Source organism: Marmota monax, unplaced genomic scaffold (genome assembly GCF_021218885.2).
Source record: "Marmota monax isolate L192 unplaced genomic scaffold, Marmota_monax_Labrador192_F-V1.1 WCK01_AAM20220418_F8-fsc00006, whole genome shotgun sequence".
NCBI lineage: Eukaryota > Metazoa > Chordata > Mammalia > Rodentia > Sciuridae > Marmota > Marmota monax.
This window is the reverse complement of record NW_026693712.1, coordinates 27070045-27092917: the sequence shown is the minus strand read 5'-3', so window position 1 is coordinate 27092917 and position 22873 is coordinate 27070045.

The window sequence follows — 22873 nt, the reverse complement described above, 5'->3', positions numbered from 1 at the left end:
ACTTGCAGGCCTTCTGCTCTATTTTATTACTCACCTGATCTTCATCTGTTGGTGTAACATCCCATGGAAGCTTGCCACTGAGGACTTTATAGAGCAATGAACATCTACTCTGGAACCATGGACATTTTCTTCATCTCCACCATCATTTCCTCTTTTCAATCACATGTGATGTAACTTATTTAGGTAATTATAATCATTTTAATTTTAAAAATGATGAATAATACTTTTGGAAAATTGTCAGCAGCTGCTTCAAAATTAACTCCTTTCCCAAAATATTGCCAACCACCTGCTCCCAACCCTTCCCTCTACCTACAAATTATAAGTAATCTGGAAAAAATATGCACACATGTACATTTACTTTCAACTTATCATAATCCATACAAAATATTATTTTAGGAACAATACATTTAAATTTATGTTGTCTTCCTTTTATCTATATTTTGAGTATTGGTAAAATACTAACTTATTGTCTAGTTTTTATGACATACGTTCTACAAATTCTGCACAATTAATGACATTTTTATGCACAGATAATGCTATCAATGCTTCCCAGCATTTTGTTCAATTTTTAGCTGTTTGTTCGCGTTTGACTTTCATGCTTCCATGTTCAAGCTTTGGTTATTTCTTTTTAATACGGTTTCTGTTTATCGGTTCACTCTGTGTTCTTTTAAAAAAAATTATACCCACAAGTCTAACCTTTGTATATCTGGCCCAGTATCTTAACATTTACCTTTTTCTGTCTTTTTATTTTATTTTTTTAAATAAGTGGCCAAACCCTGAGATGGAGGCTGCTGTTTGTAAAAGGATGTGTTTTGTTCCTGAGTTCTAGGGGAAGGCCATAGATGACTGATCTACTACATTTTCCCCAGTACTTTGTTTTAATGCAAAGAAATGTTATTGCTCAGATTCTTTTGACCTGAATCTTAATCTCTCCATCCTTTGAATATTAAAGTGCAGTTCATGGTAACATTTTAGGAAATAAACGAATTGAATGTTGATCAAAATTGTCATGTTCAAATTCTGTAAAATGATCTTCTACTTGTAGACAAAAATCTATGCAAATACTGTCAACTGTCAGATTTTTACAATTCTTGTTTAACTGGTGAACACTGTGTTCAGAGACCAAGTGAAAGCAGAGTTTGTCAGACTTGTGAAACAAAAGACACAAATTCACAAGTTTTACCATGAGAATGAAGCCACCTACAGAGATGCTCTACCTCACTGATCTAAATTAAATGATGTGAGGTGCTGAGAGAACTGCCACAGACATATAAGGGTGAAGCTGGTGGTGAGAATGCCAACTTCCAGGGGAGCTGAATTCCAATATTGCCTTTTATTTTGTTCTAATCAACCAATGTGCAGTTTATGACCTGGCGCGTGACAGCCCATTTGTGAAGTGCTTTAGAAAGGTTTTACTTCATGAGAGAAAAGTAGGTATGATGTCTTTGAAATGGAGATCTAAAACTGTAATGAGGATGTTCTCTTCAGATCATAAATGTATTTCATGCAAGGTCCTTTTTCATCATAGAGAATTATTGTGTGGACAAAGGATCCTGTGGAACCGTTACTTTAAAGAACTTTCTAAACATAGCCACCTGCCCCATCCCAAACTATGAAAGGGGGTGAATTAGCTTTAGCTTGCTAACCTTCTCTTAACAGTGATGATTACATTTATAGAACAGGCTTTCTGTATCATACAGAAGGAAGCAGAGCCTTCATCTCAGTATTGGCAAATGGAAAATGTGGGCCAAGAAAAGCTTCTAACTACACCAGGCAATTTAGAAATAGGTAGCACTTCTATTTTTTCCTCATTAAATATAATTATAAAAATAATTTGTTCCATGTGATTTGGATAATGTATCCTGAAATAGAGATGATGCCATCGTGGTAAAGATCAAATAAGTCAGGCTTTGCCTAAGAATTATGATTCCATCAACACTTCGCTGTTAATTATGATACAAAAATGAAGGTTTCATGTAAATAATAGGCTGCTCAGAAAGCTATATTGATAATAAATAAGATATTGAACTAATGATATTCTTGTGAGAATACATACTTCTATGAATCTATATTGTTAAAAAAGTTAAATTTTAGAGGTGGAAATCACTAAAACTCCATTTTATACATACATGATCTGAAGAAAGTTGTTATATGAGAAACCATATAATTATTTCTGACTCTTCTAAAATATTTGATTGTACCCTAGTATCATTTTCATAAGCATGATATTATGTCCTCTTTATTTAATTTATTTCACACTGAAAATTCAAATCTCATTTATAATAAATTTCATTAAATCATGGATAAAATTTCAGATTTCAGTGAAGATAAATATGACTCCTACACAGATAGAGATATTAGACACACAGCAACCCGGATGCCATACAAGGGCATATAGCACAGGTCACCCTTGAGAATTCCCACTCAGCATGTATAGGACTGCTCTTCCTCTAACATGGAAAATAAACAGTTTGAAAAAGATACCTATGAAAATATTTGATCCATACTTAGTTCATTTTCCTAACTTCAGAAAGGTGAAAAATTAAATACTCCAAAATGATTTGTTAACCTTTCCAGGAAATCTTAACAGTCACCTTTAATTTTTGAAAGAAAATCATTTACCTTAAATAACAAAAATGTTCCTTATTTGCATCCAATCTAGAGCAAATCTTAACATTATGTAGGTGGTATCAGGTTTGATAATGTTCAGTGTGATAAGTCTGTAATTGTTATCAGCACCAATCCATCCCTTACCTACCTCTGAAAAGGAAATGGCTTAGCTTTGACATGCAGAATACAATTATTAAAGTAAAACACATATTTTAAGGTGGAAAATTAATGCTTTTAAAAGATTTTTTCACAAATTTTTAAAAGATGATAGATACATGCTTTTAAGACTTAAAGTTCTCCAGTGATTATTCTCTCCTGAACTTCACTAAAGCCGTTGGTGCTTTGCCTCTTATGCCACTGTTGTTTCTACATAAATTTAGGTGGTCCCTGCAAACTTTGTGAAAATAGGACCAGATTTTAATCAATCTTCATACTCTTCATAGTATCTTCTATATCACATATTTTCAATAGAGTTTTGAGCTCTGTGGAAGATAAAAAGTGAAAAAGAAGAAGAAAGGAGGAAGACTTAGGTCTTTCACATTAGCAAAACAACAACAAAACATGAATTTGTAAAATAAAAGTTTTTTTTTTTCCCTCAGAGTTCTGAAAAGAATAAGTCAAACAGGTCCTCATGTAAGGGGGAATCAATAACTTAATGAACAGTACACTTGAATATGATTTTCCAATGTTCAGATAGATATGTCTTAAAATGTCTTATTATAAAAGCCAAGGGCAAACCTTAAAATAACTCAGATGTTATTTTAAAACAATAATTCTTGATGGGGATAGAACTTTCAAAAAATGGGAAAACCTGCCTTTCTTAAGTGTTAGTCACAAGAAAACTTGACATGTGTTCAAAGTCAATGCATGGTTCAATTCACTGATGTGTTTGCATAACATGAAGTACATTTTTGTTTCTAAATATACAAGTTCTAGATATTTTATTTATTCATTTTGTCTGTGAATTTATACTTTACATGGGCATTTGTCAAACACAGAGGATTAAAGATATGACCTCATAATGAAAATAAGTTGAAAATTCCAAAAGCTGTGAGGCACTCCAAAGCATGCACTCTTATGAGAGATAAGATAAAGAATTTCAAGGAGGGAATAACACCCAGTCAAATGTAACAGCTACTGTGCATATGACAAACACCAAGGGTGGCTCTTCTCTGTGGAAATTTGACTGGGTTTCATTGTGCCCAGATTAAACATTATTTCTGAGTGCTTCTATGAAAGTGTTTCTGAATGAGATTAGGATTTGAATCTTTAGACTCAGTAAAGCAGATTGCCCTCCCAAATTCTTTGAAGGCCTGAATACAACAAAAAGCAGAGAAAGGAAGACTCCATCCCTTTTTACCCTGCCTCACTATTTGAGCTGAAACATCTAAATAGATATTCTCCTGGCTTCAGATAGGAATTAGGACCCTTTATTCCCCAGGTTCTCTGGTCTTCCAACTCATAATAAATAACACTGCAAACTTTCTTGGGTCTAGAGTTTGTAGATGATAGCTCACAGGATGTCTCATTCCTCAGTCACATGAACCAGTGAACCAGTTCCTTACAATAAATATGTGTGTCTCTCTCCTTTTCCCTTCCATATATGTGTGTGCTTGGGGAATGAGGGATGTATTTCTCTATAGTTCTTTTCTCAGAAAATCCTAATGACTTCACTAACCATTTATCAACATTCTTTTCCTCAGGACAGTAAAATTTAACCTTAAGAATCCACATACTATTTGGAGAACTTTATAAAACCATGTGATATTAACTATCACAAAAACATATTCATGTAAAATATATCACACACCTTTTGTGCTTCCTCCTGTCTTCGTCTACTCTGCTAGAGACATAGTAGTTTATTTGCTATTTCTTTAACTTCTAGAGGCACTTAATGCCTTTGTACTTCTGTCACATATACCTGAAGTGATATTCTGGAGTTATCTGTCTGGATCACTCCATTATGATCTTCATGTCACTTCTCAAATATCACAGTCTGTTAAGAATGACTCCAAAAATCTATTTAAAATTTTAAACTCTTCACCACCTCCCACTTTATCCACCGCCTATTATTTTTTTTTCTATATTTTATACTGTCCTCTAAGTTCTGTAACTTTTTTTCTTAATTTGTAGATGAATACAATACCTTTATCTTATATATTTCTCTCTTTTTTTTTGTGAGGAAGAGGATCAAACTTAGGACTCCATTTGTTCTAAGCAAGCACTCTACCACTGAGCCACAGCCCCAATGCATTCTATAACTTTTAATTATTTATTATTTTTACTCTTATACTATATGCTGGAGCATATAGTATAAAAGTAAAATTGGACTCACAACTACAAAATTTTATATGCTGTTTTATTAATTTCTCTATCTCAATTACCATGCTCCTTGACATTTATCTAATAATTGATGAATGGATGAGTGAATGCAGTATAAAGAAGACAGTGAAATTCTGTGTTAAAAACACGCTTTGGAGAATCTAATGGATCTGAACAAGTCCCAGTTCAAACCCTCAGTGAGCCTGTGGGAAACTTTTTGTGCCAGAGATTTCGTTCTTGGTAATTTACAGAAGAATAATAAAAAATCCTTCTGTTATTTGAGATTTGGAAACAGAATACTATCCTTTTCTCCTTAGCTATCCTTTCTCATAGACACATCCTGACTTTCTGACAGTGTAATACAACAGCACAAAAAGGTAGGGTCATTGGGGCTTAGGAGAAAGAAAATTACCTACATAAAGAGACTAAGGCAATCTAAATGATTAAGTTCTAAGGGAGAAAAATGTTGAAAAGAAGGGAAAGTAGGTGAAGGGCAGTTTTAGAGGAAAGAAAGTAGGATGTGAATTGTTGAATAAAAGTTACAGAGAAGCTTAGACTGTGAAAATTAAGGTCTGAGAATTGTTTCTGGTTGTTATGAATCACATTCTTTTCCCTGTGTTTGGAGAAACAGAAATTGAAGATTGAGTGACTGCCTTTTCCAGGGTGTTTATTTGAAGGTCGTTATTTAACCAGTTATTGCCCAGTGTAATAATTGACAGATATTCACTTTGAAATTCATGGAAACCTCATGTATAAAAGAAATATCCTAATATACTCTCTGACCCATAGTAAAAGTTCAAAAAATATTGCTTATAAATGGAAAATTAAAAGAATAATTGGATCCCATGTCAACTAGGATGTTGATTCATTCATTTGACAATTATTAATTAAATTCCTATTAGCTTCTGGACACTGTTGTTAAGGGAAGGTACAGAAACAGACAGTTGAAGATTCTGAGTTAAGTGTAATTTCAGGGATAATCTATGAATGCATTTAATTCTGGGTTAATTAATATGCTTAATTTAAGAGTAATTACTGTCAGGACAAACACAGATAGATCCCTGACAAATTTTGGTTGTCAGTATATTGTTTGTGCATTTTTCCTGAAGTTGTACCCAAAACCTTTGAAACTTACACCTCTGTTCCATAATGAGAAAGTTTCACAGGAATAGTTGCAGTTAGAAAGAGTTTACAACTGAGGATTGAAGTAAATTAGAAGAAAGAAAATGAGACCCCCAAAAAGGAGAAGAGAAAGAAGAGCCACAGTTAAATAAAAGGAAAGTCAGCTTGCTTGGGAGTTGGGCCCTTTCCTTCAGATGGGAGGAGATTGTGAGTGCCTGCAGTCCAGGAACAGACTGAGTAGTATTCCGTTGTGTTTGCATTGAGCATATTCTGATCAATCACCGATGGAAACTTATCATTGATGAATTCTGACTGCTGCTAATAATGCTACAATAAACAAGGGTGTTTAGGCATCTCTTTGCCATTCTGACTTTAAACCTTTGAAAATATACCCAGAAGTAAGATTGCCTAGTTATATATGGTAATTCTCCTTTTAGTTTTTATTGAGGAGACTCCATATTGTTTTCTAAAATGGCTGTAATGATTTACAATATCATCAATCATGGGTGAGAATTCCTTTTTCTCCAAGTTGTTGCCAACACTTGTTATCTGTCGTATGTTTAACAGATATAAGAGGTATGTGGTAACGTTTCGCTGTAGTTACAATTTGAAGACAGATAATAATAATGTATTGTATATTTCAAAATAGCAAAAATATTGGATGGTAAGCATTCTTATCACAGACAAATGATACATATTTAAGGTAATATTAATTTGCCTGAATTGATCATTGAACAATGTATACATGCATTGTTCCATGGAATTATACTCCATAAATATATATCATTATCATTCAATTATTTAAAAGGAAATAAAATTTTGAAAGGAGAAAATATTTTCAAATAAGGAAAACAAGTTGAGGACAGGACTTTTTTTTGGAGGGATTGGATAGAAATACAGAGATACAATTAGAGAAAATATCTAATAAATAAAGAGTACTAAAAAGATTGAAGAGGTTAAATCATGATTTTGTTTTGTTTTGTTTTGTTTTGTTTTGAAACAGGGTCTTACTAAGTGGAAGATGCTTTGGGCCTTGATAAGTTCCTGAAGCTGGCTTTGAACCTGTGGTCCTCCTACCTCAGCCTCCAGAGCTTCTGGCATTACGTACATGAGCTATGCCTGGCTCAGTCATAATTTTTAGCTCTTACTGGAGGAAGAAGCAGTTTTGACATTCTTAACAAAAATTTAAGAATTTAGAATATTTATGGATTATTTGTTCAAGGCTTTGATGTCAGGCACTTTTTTCATACAGTGTGAAATTTTCACTTGGAACCAACAGAAGGGAAAAACAAAACAAATAAAGAGCAAATACAAACTATTAAGTTTTTATGAAGTAGAAATTGATCTTTAAATTAATCTTCTAAATAGTGTTAGCTCCTTGGTGTGACAACCATAATCCTATCCTTTATTTTATTTGGTTAAATTAGATAAATGGGTTCCCAAGACACATGTGAATAAGTTCTTACAACAACAACAACAAAAATCACTAGATGAAAGTCATCTCAATCAGCACATCCATGTTGTTTCTTTATTTCTGAGAAGAAAATGCTTTTCTGACCTATTTTTTTCATGCTTTTATTGTTACATATGCATTTGGTGAAATAAATGACGAAACCATAAATATTATATTTTAAAGGGGGCTAGTTACTATGTTTTAATATAGAGTTATAATTCTATGACCATCTATTTATGTAATGTAGCATCTTGAGGATTTCCCCATAGATCCACTTCCTTATTTAGGTTGCTTTATCTTACTGTAGGCATTTACCACCATGGCTTATTCAGTTGTCTAGTTTCATGGCTTTCTCGGTTGGTTTGAGTTTTATGTGTGTGTTTCAGAGCTTAAATACACAATAAGATTCAGGACTCCTGGGACATGTTAGAATTCATTGTCTTTTCATAAAGCATTAGAAATATTGTGCACTTGAACCACCGGAATATTTGACTAACTAAAGACTGCTGTTCTTTTTTTTTTTTTTTTTAATTTTTTATTGTTGGCTGTTCAAAACATTACATAGTTCTTGATATATCATATTTCACAATTTGATTCAAGTGGGTTATGAGCTCCCATTTGAGTACCCCATATACAGATTGCAGAATCACATCAGTTACACATCCATTGATTTACATATTGCCATACTAGTGTCTGTTGTATTCTGCTGCCTTTCCTATCCTCTACTATCCCCCCTCCCCTCCCCTCCCCTCCCCTCTTCTCTCTCTGCTCCCTCTACTGACATTCGTTTGTCCCCCTTATATTATTTTTCCCCTTCCCCTCACTTCCTCTTGTATGTACTTTTGTATAACTCTGAGGGTCTCCTTCCATTTCCATGCATTTTCCCTTCTCTCTCCCTTTCCCTCCCACCTCTCATCCCTATTTAATGTTAATCTTCTTCTCATGGTCCAGTAATTGTCTGGAGTCGGGGGTCTGTTTGTGTGTTTCCACAGGGAGAACAGCAGCCGATTTGGATTCCAGAAAGATTAACTAAAGCGATTTCTACAGACCAAAAAGAAGATGATTTGGCTCAAATCCATAACAACTGATATCCAAAACTCCAGTTTGGCTATTCTTACATCTGCAACAGAACCAGGATGCTTTTTTCAATATCTATTTTATTATTGCCCTTTGCCATATCATGAAGTTCTATTTTGTTTTTTGAGCTCATACAGACCTAGGTTAATGTTTTGCTGATCAGTTCTATTTTTTGACTATAGAGTTTTTAAACATTGCAATGGAGATTTCACCTGTAAAAAGTTATAAGGCCTTTACTATAATGTTATGTGTTGTATGTATTATATTATGTGTGCACACTTGTGTTTTGTGTTATATGTTTGAATGTACGTATGTCCATATATCATATATGATGAGCGCTCATGATAAAATGGATCCAAATATTTTCTTTTCACCTTCGACCCTACTCTGTTCTTAGTTACTCTCCTTATATCAAAGAAGACATTTGGCATTTGTTTTTTAGGGATTGGCTAGCTTCACTTAGCATAATCTGCTCTAGGCGGGCCTGCTGAGAGGCAGAGCCGCCCCCTCCCCCTGCACCGGCAAGGTAGAGGGAACTGTGACCACGCACAGAGCAGGCCCAGTGGCCTGCTGGGGGGCAGAGCCACCCCCCCCCCCCACCCCCCCCACCCCACCCCCGCGCCTGCCAGGTAGGTGGAACTGTGACCACCGACAGAAAAGGCCCAGTGGCCCGCGGCGGAACAGAGCTTCCAAAGACTGCTGTTCTAAAGATATATGAATTAAATCCTAGGCAAAGTCAGTGATCAGTACTTATAAAGTCAGGTCTCAGCAGGAGGGTGTCAAAATAGTAGAGAAAAAACGGGTACCTGCCACATGCTGACTTGAGCTGACACCTTGATTTGTGAACATGAATTGGGGACCATTTCTGAAACTGTGGCGGTGGAGGGTGAAAGGTTATGAAAGAAAACCCAAAAAGGAAAATAAATGGAGACAGACCTCAATGGATAAGTGATGCTTTATTAAGCAACAGAGGAGCACATTTTCAAAAGGGAAAATGGTGATGGGCAACAAGGGCCTGGGTTTTATAGGGTTTAGCAGAGCCAGGTCAAGGGAAGAGTTTTGGTGATGGACTCATTTAGGGCAGGGCAGGAGGATGGGGATAGTTGTAGATAAGGGAAGTTCTCTGGCGCCTATTGTCCATATCCTTCAGAGAACATTAAACAGAAGCTACCCTGTGGCAGTGAGGCTAACCGAGGCATGATTCACTATAGAATCAGTATAAAAAAGATATGTAACCAATTAGAAAAGAAAGGTGACCTATGTTTGTCAAATACTAGAATGTGGATAATAAACTTCATTCGAGGAAAATTGGTTAGACATTGAAATAACTGCTTAGGAGTAAAATCACTAATCCAAGAAAGGTTAGAAATTCTAGTGAGTCACTCACTAATCCCTTAAATCTCCTTTTCTCACACATGCAAAAGGAAGAGTTCTATGAAAATTATACTAATCTCCTAATTGTGTGATTTATAAGTGAATTCTATCAATTTTCTATTTTCTTTTAAAAATAATAATAAAGTCTCAAATTTAAACTTGATATTCAATAATTTTTATAACCCATTGTGGAGATAAGAAGTCAAGGAAATCAAATGAGGAAGAGATTCATTGCAGTCTGACAATGACCCAATTAGGACCAGGAACTTACACTTTGCTCCGGGAGGGACTTGCCTGCACTCAACTTGACCACAGGAGCTGAAGACCCCCAAGGTTGACAACATCTGTAAGCATCAAGCAGATGGCTTCTCCTTGATGTCTACAAAACACTGGCAACTAGGTACAACTGATTCATACTTGAGCAATATTATTAAACTATGTGGATGAGGCTATATTCACTCATGCCTCATAAACAAAGGGACAGCAGTACAGAGGGAGTGTCTCATTATTAAGAGTGCAGTCCCATAAGTCCCATACAGTATGCCTTTCCCTGTCACAGATAATAATTGTCCCTCTACAGTTTGTCACCAGCTGAGTCTTTTGCCTGACAGTTCTAGCCTATGCCAAATAATCTGGGTCCATGTTTATAGCCATGTATTAAATTTGCTATCTGAAATATTCAATGAGACAGCTCCACATTTACTTTCTACATTTAGATAATATTAATCTCCTTTTACTTTTAACAAATTTAAAAATTTTAATTTACATAAGAATGATAAAATGTATTTATGATCTTTTCCCTTATAACTAGTTTTTATTTCATATTCAATATTCACTGGACTACTCATAAATTTCCTCACTCAATGAGCCACAAGAGGGAACTTGGAACTTATTCTCATGGGCATATACTTGAAATCACTTATTAAATAAGCCAAGAAAGTAAGGAAATTACCAAATGCCTAAGAGAAAGAGAGAGGGAGAGAAAGAAAGAGAATGGGTTTGGACAGTGATGTGATATAGTGGTTTATTTAAGAAGGAAGATCTCTGATATGAAAAGCTGCAAGGAAAAGTTTGAGCTATTCATGTTGTAAAACTTTACTGTATCTCCTAGCTTTTTGCTGATTGCTACATTATGTGAAAGCATTGTCTTCTTGAAAATGAACAGCCTTTGAGCTAGTTTATGAATTGCATACACTCAAGCCAACACCAATTACAGGGAAAACAGACTACCCTGTCTTTCTCCCCTATGCTGCTTTTACTTAAACAGTCATTCAGGTGGAAAGATGCCAGCCTTCCTGCCCTGGGGCTTGTTTAGTGCACTCACAGATGTCTGGCTCAGATTGCAAACATATACAACAGCACTGATGCCAGCCTCAGCCTGGGGATTTCATTGACATCACAGTGAAGTAAAAAAGTTTGAGTGATCAACTGAAACAGGGCTAGGATGGCTTCTGCTAATTCAAAAATAGATCTCCTCGCTATCAACTTGTCTAAAAGGAACCTTCTTTAAAATATCTATTCATCACTGTGGCATATTTTGGTAGGAGAAAAATGCCAAAGGGTAGCAGAATGATTGGTAATGACAACAGGCAGAACACTCTATTAACCTGACATTGATGGGGAATGATCTGTACACATATGCTAATTTTATGGATAACTGAAGCTTAACTTCCAAGCACTAAAACTCACCATTTTTATAGAAATATTTCTAAAACATATTACACACATCTATGCATTCTAAAGCAGAATGAGTTTAATGCAATTTTACCTTTCCATCAGAGCTCAAAGTATCTATCTATTTAAATGACAATCTGTTCTGTAAAATGATGGTACCAGATGGAATCTGTGGCCTGGAGAGCTATAGAAAGGGCCACACTCAGATAGTTTTCAGCTTTTCTGTATTTTTCAACCAAGCGATTGTAATTTTTACTCTTTTGATGTGTCTAACCAGTGATCTTCAAGCCCTATTCTAATTTACTTTTCCAATTTTTGCTGAATCCTGAGAACCTAGATAACCAGGCTTAGAAAATATTAAGCAAGAGTTAAGATATCTCCATAAAAGTCTAATATTTATCTGAAGAAGTAACCACAGATTATATATTCATTCATACTTTCACACAACATAATTTTTGTTATGTTTTTTGCTCCTTTCAAATATAAAAAGTACAAAGAATTAAATGACATGTGTCCATAAGAAAGAGAAAGCAAGATTTTTTTTTTAATTAAAAAAAGAATCATGACATTTCAATTATTGAGCTTCTGTTGTGGTTTATCAACCTCAGATCAAATCACAAAAACCTTAAAGAAATACAAAATAGGTAATGCTTTTTCTCCTCTAATAAATGTGGGAAATAAAACTCAAGTCTTAGTAACTTGCCCAGTGCTATATGTGACAGAGCTAAGATTTGAAACTTTGTTTCTATGTATTTAAGAGCTACAATTTTTTGATTATACCACATTCTCTTTCCATGTGCCATTTTCTTCTTGTTTGTTCCCATTTCCCTTATAAAGCACATGGAGGAATGTGAAAAGTGGCACCAAAGAGATGAGGTAATCTGCACAAAACTACAACTGTAGTGGGAGCCTATCTGAACTTATTTTTTTTTATTGCTGTATCAACTTTCTGTCACTTATAAAACTACAACTTTGATTTAATTACTTTCTCTTAGCATATTTGAGATTTTTTTTCAAAGCTAAATTTCATTGAATCAAAATAGAAACTTTTAAATCAGATAAGAAAAATGGCCCTGACTTCTGTGGGGCTATCATCTGCTGGATTGGTTGATTACTTATTTATTAACTTTGGGAGGGCTTCAAGTAAAAGCAAACATACAATGGCAAAGATGTGGACAGAAGGAAAGCAGTAGGGTCAATAGATACAACATGCATACTATCAAGCTGGTAGAGGATCTGGGTGGAGTCACAAATACAAGGAGGAGCTGGGAGTGTCATGAGTAACTGCGTGGGTATTTTTAAAAAACGGATGCTTCTTTGAAGGGATGACAGAAAAAAAAATTAGAGACAAAGAGTAGATGTTTCTGCCTAACAAAACAAACATCTGAGTGTACTGTTTCCATTTTTATTCAGATTTAGTATGCTTGCCCTTTTTTATAAGAAATGAATTTTACTTTCTAAAACATTAACTTATAACAATGTTCAAATACTTGTTTTTAGGACATTGTACACAAAATAGACACAAAACTGTGGCTTTTTCTAAATCAATTGAAAATATGCTCAAGAACAAATGATGGTTTGAGAAGTAAAGCAAATTGCCTGGAAGGTAGATCATTAAGATTTGTCTAGTGCCTTTGCCTCCAAAATTAGTGGTAGGAATATATACACAACTAAGGTCAATATTTAATGCAAGAGTCTGAAAAATTTCTCATCTCTTTATGTTTAGCAGAACAGATGAAAGGACTGGTTTCTGATTTGATCTGATATTCAGACAAATCAATAAATCACAATATAAAAACCATGAAACAGGAGAACAGGAAGTGCCTAGAGAACACAGAGGTTGCTAAAATTTGCCTTAAAACAGGTTCCTTTCTGAAACTTTATCTCATGACAGGTAGAGATCCCTGCCATCCATCCTAGCTACAAGTCCAAATAGGTGTAATGGTCATGATTATTAGGAGACACTGTGCAATTACCACCAATAGCATTAAGATTTGATAATTATCTGTTGTTCCATTCACATTTTCTTTGAAAGGAAATAAAGTGCTATAGAGCAGAGACAATGAACATTGCTCACAAGAACAATAGAAATAAGATATTAATCAAATATATTTTAATGCCTCTGGTGAAAGAGTGATATGAATAATAAAGTGATTAATAGGAGACAACAAACCTTTGAATCCCTATCAGCATTTGTATGCAGCATGCTTGAATAATTTAATGAATTAATATATCCTCCATGAAAGCCTGGAAGCCAGAATTATCTTCAGCAGGGTCACACCTTATTTCAGAGCTCTGTGCTAATTCTGTGAATTGGTATGCGCGCTGGAGTTGTTGATTTAATGTTCATTGCAGAATTGAAGTCTAAACATTAAAACATATCACAACCTAGCGGGCTTTCAGTGAAACACTAGACAGACAATGTCAGTTTTGATTGAGTTTTTCTTCTATCAGAGTCAATTTAGCACATGCCAAGTTACCTAAACAACAACAGCAAAATCCTTGTCACCCTGGCTGTAATGAAATCTTGGAAGAAAAACTCTACAAAGAAAACAGGAGATAATACAGAACAAGTTTATCAGAGAAACGTCAAGGAGGCAACTATGATTGTGAAAGGACATTCTTCTTCTTCTACATAATCTTTAAGCCAAGCAGAACTCACTGCCAAAAACGATAACTTAATAATAATGAATCAGGTTGTTCCTTGCAAGAGATATGCCAGTATTAAAATAGTGTCTGGCAGTCAAGTACTGAAAACATGGCAGCACATTAAAATTGGCCATAAAAACAGTAAATGGTCTTAAGGAGACATTTACGGAGACAAGCAACTGCATCTAAATTGCCATATGTTAAAACAAGTATTTGAGTGGGCATGGAAAGGAGTCTAATTGTCTCCAGTGACTGTAACTGGCTCTGAATTAGGCCTATGGGAAGAGACAGTTATAAAGGAAGGCAGGGGCTTGATAATTCAGGCTCTCTTTGCTTCTTCAGCAGTTCCTATTTAAAACTTTTTATTATTACCCTGTATTTTGTTGTTAAGTTTCTGTAGCACTTCTTGGTTGTCCAGAAAACGATCAGAGGCTAGATTTGAGTTTAAATGTAGTCCCTTTACACAGGACACTGTTCCTTGATAAGAATAAATTTCTCTCCAATAACACAGTTTACAGATGATGACTACATAATAATAAAGAAATCTTTGTAGTTGAATGCCAGGTAAGGAAAACCAGAAAAACTAAAAATTAAAAAAAAAAAAAAAACACCACTTTTCCCCATAGATTGTATATACTAACTTTTAAATTTATTTATTTATTTATTTATAAAGATTTCAGTGTGTTCCAACTGATTTAGAAGTTGAAGAACAAGCCTGGCCAGCCTCTGATAACCTCTATCAGTTTTGAAAACATGTTTCCTAGAGAATGACATTGGGAACTATGAGGGCATCCTATTCCTCATGCCTTTTTTTGCGGTATCAGAAGCTGCCCTGCTCTGACCCATCCTCCAAAACCTCAGTTTCTCTTATAGTCCTCAAAGAAAGTCTCTTCTCTCATGAAATCCCAATATCTCTAGGATTCAGTCCATATTCTTACTGCCTGTTCACATTTCAGCCTTCATAACAGATGAACAATCAGAGAGACAAAAAACTCTATCTATTGCCTATCAAGTGAATGGTGGGCACCATCTAAAACCCCAATGCACGACTGTGACTGCAATCCTTGAGCAATACACTCTTATTATTGAAGACATTATCATCTGACATAATTTTCTTTCTGAATCCAATTTTTGGCACTGCTTCAAACGATGCCTACATTCTTGTGAAAATAGTCCACCTACAATCTACCTCAGTCACACACTTAAAGAAAATTTCACATCCCCAATTCTGCTGTACTTCTGAATCTCTGAGCACAACGGTCTAATAGCCCCACATGCTTAATCCTTCTACCTCTTTTAGGCATTTCTTCAGTATCTTCAGTTCCTGACTTCTTGATTTTTTAACACCCTATCCTTACCTGGCTCTTCCACACAGCAAATATTGGGTTAATCACTGAACCTTCTGTTAAATTACACACTTACCCCCCAAACTACAAATCCTGTCTTTCAGAATATCTTCTATAATTTGACTTGTATAGAACTGCATTATAAGTATTTGCACAACATTAGAATATATGTACATTTGTAACTAATAAGCCCCCAAATTAAGAATACTAGAATATATTTATGTTTAACTTGAGTTCTTGAAATTTAACTGGAGTCTGTGAAATTTAACTGCAGGTATTTTTACTATTCTGTCTAATGCTCTAAAAATCAGATATTCATCCTTTGCTCTTGATTCTACTGTACAAACTTTTTGGCAATTTTACAATCCATATAATCAATTTTTAAAAGATACTCATTTTTTCTCTGCTGTTTCTGCACTTCAATTTGTATATCATCTCAAGTTTTTTTTTGGCATAATTACAGACTTTTAACAAATAGTTTACTTCTTCCTTTGTCTAAATTCCCTGAATATTTTCCATCTACCCTAATATTTCTTTTTTCTCAATAGCCTCTGCAAATTTTCTTCCTAAAAGTACCCAATGACCTTGTTTGCTATTTTTTTATTGTTTTTATGGCACTGGGGATTGAACCCAGAGTCCTGTACATGTGAGGCAAGCAATTTGCCAACTGAGCTACATCCCCAGCTCCCTCCTTTGCTATTTTAGATCATCACTCTATTTTATGATTTTCATTCCCATGTTCTCTCTTTTAATTTTCAGAGGATTTCTTCTTCACCTCCTTTACTAGTTAACATCACAGCTTGAGCAATGCCCTCCTTATGTGAAACCACTGAAGTACAGTAATTTTTTTCTCATCTTTCCCAATAAAATGTATACCTTGAAGTAATATCATGTAATTTTTATCTTTTTAAATATTACCACAGCTATCTTATATCCTAGCACCCCCAAAAGGTGACTGATGAATATTTTATTAACTTCCAATTAATTATAACCATATCACTTTCCTTTGATATATTTCCAGGCATTTTACCTAAAAACTAATGAAATCACATTTACCCTATTTATGCAATAGGAGAACAGCCTGTCCAATCATAGTGGAAAATTATTTTCAAGGCCCACACCAATAATTTCTTTGGAAAATTCCTCATTTTTAAGTTAAAAAAAATGGAAAGGGTTAAACAAGATGGGTGGAGAGAATTATATAGCATTTATTTCCTTCTCCATAAAGCTGTACAAATTTAGCGGATATACACATGCTTTTGGGGGTGAGTGACAATGAGAGATAGAGCTCTGGAAATCAGAAGAGATACTGCAACCTGGAAAATACAGAGATCAGGGATGATAGCATGGAAAGAGAATAGAAACACCGTGGAATCTGCCACCCTGACTTCACATGTTGGGGAAATGGAGACTCTCTTTTGCAAAGGTAAGGTTGAAAAAGAGAGTCCCAGAAAACTGTTGACCTAGTGTTTGGTATCCTACAACTGAAAACTTTCACAGTTCTCACAGATTTGCAGTCCACTTAGCTAAGTAATAGAAATCTGCAAGTTTCTTGGCTTTGGAAAATAATCTCACATCATCATCCAGTGAGTATCCAGGGTGCTCAAGATATGAACCATCTTGAGAAGTAAACTATTATCTGACTTGGGTCTCCTTTGAGTGTCATAAACCTTTGCATATTCTCACTCTGGTTTGCCACAGACATTCCACTATACTGACCTGAAGAGGAGCTCAAGTCTCATGAACCCTTCTTAACCCAGCATAGTGACTTCACCTGGGTGCCCTTCTCTGTATGGGTCAGGTATTACAACAAGGAAAGAACTGGAGACCACAATACAGGAGAACCAGGAGGTCAGGACCCTTGCTTTCTGAGACCAAGACAATGGTGAATTTTGTGGATTTTGACCAGGGTCAAGTGAAGAGAAATTTCCAGATGGTTCCTGAAGTGCCTCCCCTGTGACTATGAGTATTCTAGAGAGCTACTATGTAAATGGGGGATTCTATGAGACATGGAAATTTGGATGACCCAAAAGTGAGTAATCATAATGAATAACTGAAGTGTTCTTTTGTTGCTACAGATAAATATACCTTAGAAAATTAAGACCCAGCGTAAGGACTTCTATAGGGCCCAGTCAAGGAAACCATAACCTCAGGCTTCTAGAAGTTATGCTTATTCATAAAATCTTTGTCTGCTCTCAGAAAACTGAACACACACTTAAAAATACAACAAATTCCAAGCATTAAATATCCCTTAAGACTATAGTACTCACAATAGCTAGAATACAGTAAATACCACTGGTTCTCAAAATAGGTAAATTTCTCATAACTGGAGAGAATATCAGGCATTATTAAGCAGCATCAGGATGAGCAGATGCTGTAATTAGTTGGCATGTACTTTAAAATAGCTCTTCCAAAAATGTTTAACAACTTAATGGAAAGTAGGCTTATAATGAATAAACAGATGCATAATTTCAGCTTAAAAATATAAAAGGGAAAATATAAGCTTATCAAAGCAATAATAGCTGGAATTTTAAAAAAAAATGGCTGACAAACATGAAAATAAATTCGGGATAGCAACAGGAAGAGTAATTGAGCTTAAAGACAGAGAAATAGAAATAGAAATTTAAAAACAGAGAATAAAAGAAAAATGATCTAAGTAATTATGTTGTTACCTAACTTGTCTATAATTGGCTAATAAAATAGAATAAGAACAATAAAAATGCAACAAATATTTATTTCTGTTATTGCATCTATATTTATGAAAAGCAACTGAATGGGAAAAATATTTCCAAAATTTTGCGGAAAAACATGAACTCACATATCAGAAATGCTTAGCTGTGTAGTATAGTTTAAGGTCTGGTGTATATGATGCCACTTGCTTCACTCCACTTGCTAAAGATTGCTTTAGCTATTCTGGGTCCCTTATATTTCCAGATGAATTTCATGACTGCCTTTTTTAATTCTATGAGGGATTTCATTGGGATTTTGATTGGAATTGCATTAAATCTGTATAATGCTTTTGGTAGTATGTTCATTTTGACAATGTTAATTCTGTCTATCCAAAAACAAACAAACAAAAAAAAAATTCAAGTAAAATAAACAGATAAAGCTATGCTTATACAAATCATAGTCAAAGCACAAAAACAAAGAGAAAACACAGGCAAAAGTCAAATATGTTTTTTTACACAAAGAAGGACAAAGAATTCAAACTGATTATTGTCTTTACATAAGTAAGGAAACAGGAGATACACATAGTTAGCCTAGGACCATGGTAATTGCCTAATCATGACCCATTTCACAGACCCTCATCTGTCTTGGAAATACAATACAGAACAACAAATAAAACTGTTCCAAGTCCCTAAACTCAATATAAATGGGGAAAACACTGTCAGCTTCAAATTGACTGTAACTAAGAAAGATAGAGACCATATCTCAACAGGCAGTCTCTCATGTTCCAAGTATAAAACTTGTAGCACAAGAAATCCAAGAAAAATGTCAGCAACAAAGAAGAAAGGAAGAAATTATAGACCTAAATTGCTCTGTGACTACCCATAGAATGAAAAGATTTACACTCAGTGTATAAAACTATTCAAAACTGTCCTGGTATGTCACAACATTGACTACAAGAGAAATAGATTTACACAGGATATGAAGAAGTAGTAGGCCTTAAAAGCCACAGAATCTCAGTAAGAAAAATGAAAGAAGGAAGGAAGGATAGGTTGTCCTAGGCTAATTAACCATTGTCCTAGACATATGTCTGTCTCCTTTTTTTTTCCTTTGGCAAGATAGTCATCCATTTGAATTCTTTGTTGTCCTCTGTGATAAGTATATATTTTAAAATGACTTTTGAGTATGTTTTCTCTTTATCTTTTGTTTTGGTACTTTGACTATGTTGTGCATAAGTGTAGCTTTTTCTATTTATTTCAATTGAAATTGCTAAATATTTTGGATATATAAGTTCATTTTATTTCCCCCCCCCCCAAAAAAAAAAACTAAGGGGTATGGGAGATTGATCCAGAGACCTTTTACTGTTCCACACCCCAATCCTTTTTATTTTTTATTGTAAGACAGGATCTCACTAAATTGCTTAAGTTGCCGAAACTTGTCTTGAAATCTTCCAGCCTCAGCCTACCTTAGGAGGATGAAAACACAGCTGGGATCACAGGCATGTGCCACCATACCCAGCTATCACAAAATTTGAGTTTAAGAAATATAGGTAAACTTCTAAGAAAACATGAGATAATTAAAGATGTATAAAATATTAGAGAAAAATGAAGTAATATGAATATGGTCAAAAAAAGTAATAATCATAATATCAGAGACATTGGCAAAGAATAAGTTTAATATGTGATATATATAATTATTTTCTAGACAAATTTTCCAAAAATTAAAAATAAAATTTTGAGTCTAAAGGCAGAAGGGGACCATGAGGTACCTGGAAAAATTAATTTTAAACCACAAACTCTAAGACATAGCTATTTAAAACTATTAATTTTCAAAACTAAGTCTGAGACAAGATGAAATAATAAATAGAAGAACTTCACAATAAAACAGTATAAAAATAATGTGAAAATGGAGTGGCAATTTTAATATTAATTAAAATGCTATCCAGGGAGTATTATATAATGACTAACCATGTTTCTGGTATCAAGCCTATAGAAAATGGTTTTAACCATACAAAGACTCAGGGCAGGTTGAATATCGATGCATTCTTTAGAAACTCACTTTGGGGCAAATAGATCAAACCATGATATAACTGAGAAAATGTCACTAAAGTAATTCCTAGTAAGCTCTATAAATATAGATAATCCATATGTGATGATAAGATAGATGGATGAAAGAATGGGTAGGTATAATTTCAGATCTAAATTATAGCAAAGATAACCACAAGGGGGTAATAAAAATATGCAAAATTTTCATCTTATGACCAAGTGGAAATAACATGGCATGAATAGACTCAGACCACACTCAGAAGGAATCAAAAACACAACTCTCACTACAAAAGGATAAGTATTAAGAAACCATATGAGAGACCTAAATAATGTAAAAAAAATAGCAACAGCATGTAGGGATATATTAACTTTCCATCCTTCAAATAGAAAATAAAAAAGTCTCTTTCAAATGCACATAAAACACTCACAACTGATTTTTCCAATTTACAGATATGACTATCTTTCTATTTGTTTGTGTCATCTTCAATTTCTTTCATCAATATTTTACAGTGTTAAGAGTAAAATGTTTTTATTTCCTTGGCTAAATTTATTCCTAAATATTTTATTGTTTTTCATGTTATTGTAAGTGGGATTGTTTTCTGCACTTCTCTTTTGGCAGATAATTGTTGGCATAAAGAAATGCAGCTTATTTTTGTATATTGACTTTTTATCTTACTATTGTATTGAATTTGATTATTAGTTCTAAGATTTTTTGTGGAATACTTAGGGTTTCTAGATACAGGATCATTTCACCTGCAAACAGTGATAATTTTGTGTCTTCCTTTTCAAGTACGATCATTTATTATGTTGAAGAGAAGTGGCAAGAGTGGGCATCCGTGCCTTCTACCAGATCTTAGAGGAAAAGTTCTCAACCCACCCCCTATTAAAATCATGTGTTCTTTGTGCCATTCCTAAATAGCCTTTATTATGTTGCAGAGATTTTATTTCATACTTTTGTGTTGACAGGTTTTTGATAACAAAAGCATGTTGAACTTTGTCCCATGATTTTGTTTCATCTACAGATCATGTGGTTTTTATCCTTCATTCTCCTAATGTGATGAATCAAATTGATTTGAATATGCTAACGCAAAGTAGACTAAACAGATAAATCCCCCTCTACCATGGTGCATAATATTTTTGATATATACCTGAACTTGGTTTGCTAGTCTTTATTTAGAATTTCCCCGTCTGCATTCCTTATAGATAGTTTTGTTTTCTTGTGGTGTCTTTTTCTGGCTTAGGTATCAGAGTGATGCTGGATTCATAAAATAATTTTGGAATATATTTTCTACTTCTATTTTTTGTAAGAGTTTAATATGGTTTTCAATTTAACATTTGGATGTTGGTAGGACTCATTTATGAAGTCATCTGGTTCTGGTTTTCTCTTCTGGAAGAGGTTTTGGATTATTACATCAGTGTTTGTATTTTTAATTATTGTATTTGGTCTTCCTATTCTCAAATCAGTCTTGGTAGGTTGTAGGTTTGTAAAAAAATGTATCCATTTCCTCTAGGTCATACATTTCCATGGTTTATATATGTTCATATTACTACCTCATGGTTTTATTCATGCTGAATGTGCTTAAACAGAAGATAAGAGAGAAATATTCAGATATTGCAATCTTTGGACAAAAGAGTTCCATGTTTTAAAATATATATATATATATATATATATATATATATATATATATTTTTTTTTTTTTAAAGAAAATATTTATCTGGTAATAGTTTATAAATTTTAGGAGATGCAGGCGTATGGATGGCAGAGGTAACTTTAGCATGTGACAAGTCAGGAAGCAAACTTATTAATGAAACTCCAAAATTGTTCATTCTGGACTAAAAATTCAAGATGTAGGTCAGTTATACAATTTGACAGTAGGAAAACAGGGACTAAAAGGAAGGAAGTAGTACATTTAGTTTGAAAGAGATTTGGCAGCATTTGGTGACTGGCTAGAGAAGGGTAAAGGAAGAATAAGAGAGAAAAATATGTATGTTTGTTGTTATTAAACTCAACTTTGCAAATTAAAATGTTATATTTGTAGAGAAATAATAATTGTAAGTAAAGTACAATACAAATATTCAATATATTTTCAATAAAAAAGACTTTAAATTTTGCTTTATTTTACATTTAAAAGCTTTTAAATTCCTCAGAAACTATGTGATAGGGCTATAAATTAATGCATTTAATATATACTATAAAATTATTTATAGTGTAAGTCCTTTCTTTCTTTCTTTCTTTCTTTCTTTCTTTCTTTCTTTCTTTCTTTCTTTCTTTCTCCCCTTCCTTCCTTCCTTCCTTCTTTTTTTGTTTGCTTACTTGTTTTTCTGTGGCAGTTCTTTTTAAGGATTGATTTGTTTATTCACAGATAATCTTTTGCTTGCTCTTTCTTCTAATGTGAGTTTTAGAATACTTCCCATTATTATTTAACATGAAAATTATTTGTTAGATCTTATGGGGGAAAGATTTTATTCACTGAAGTATTTTCATACCTTTCAATAATATTTGGAAAAAATACCATAGTAGTACAAAATACTTT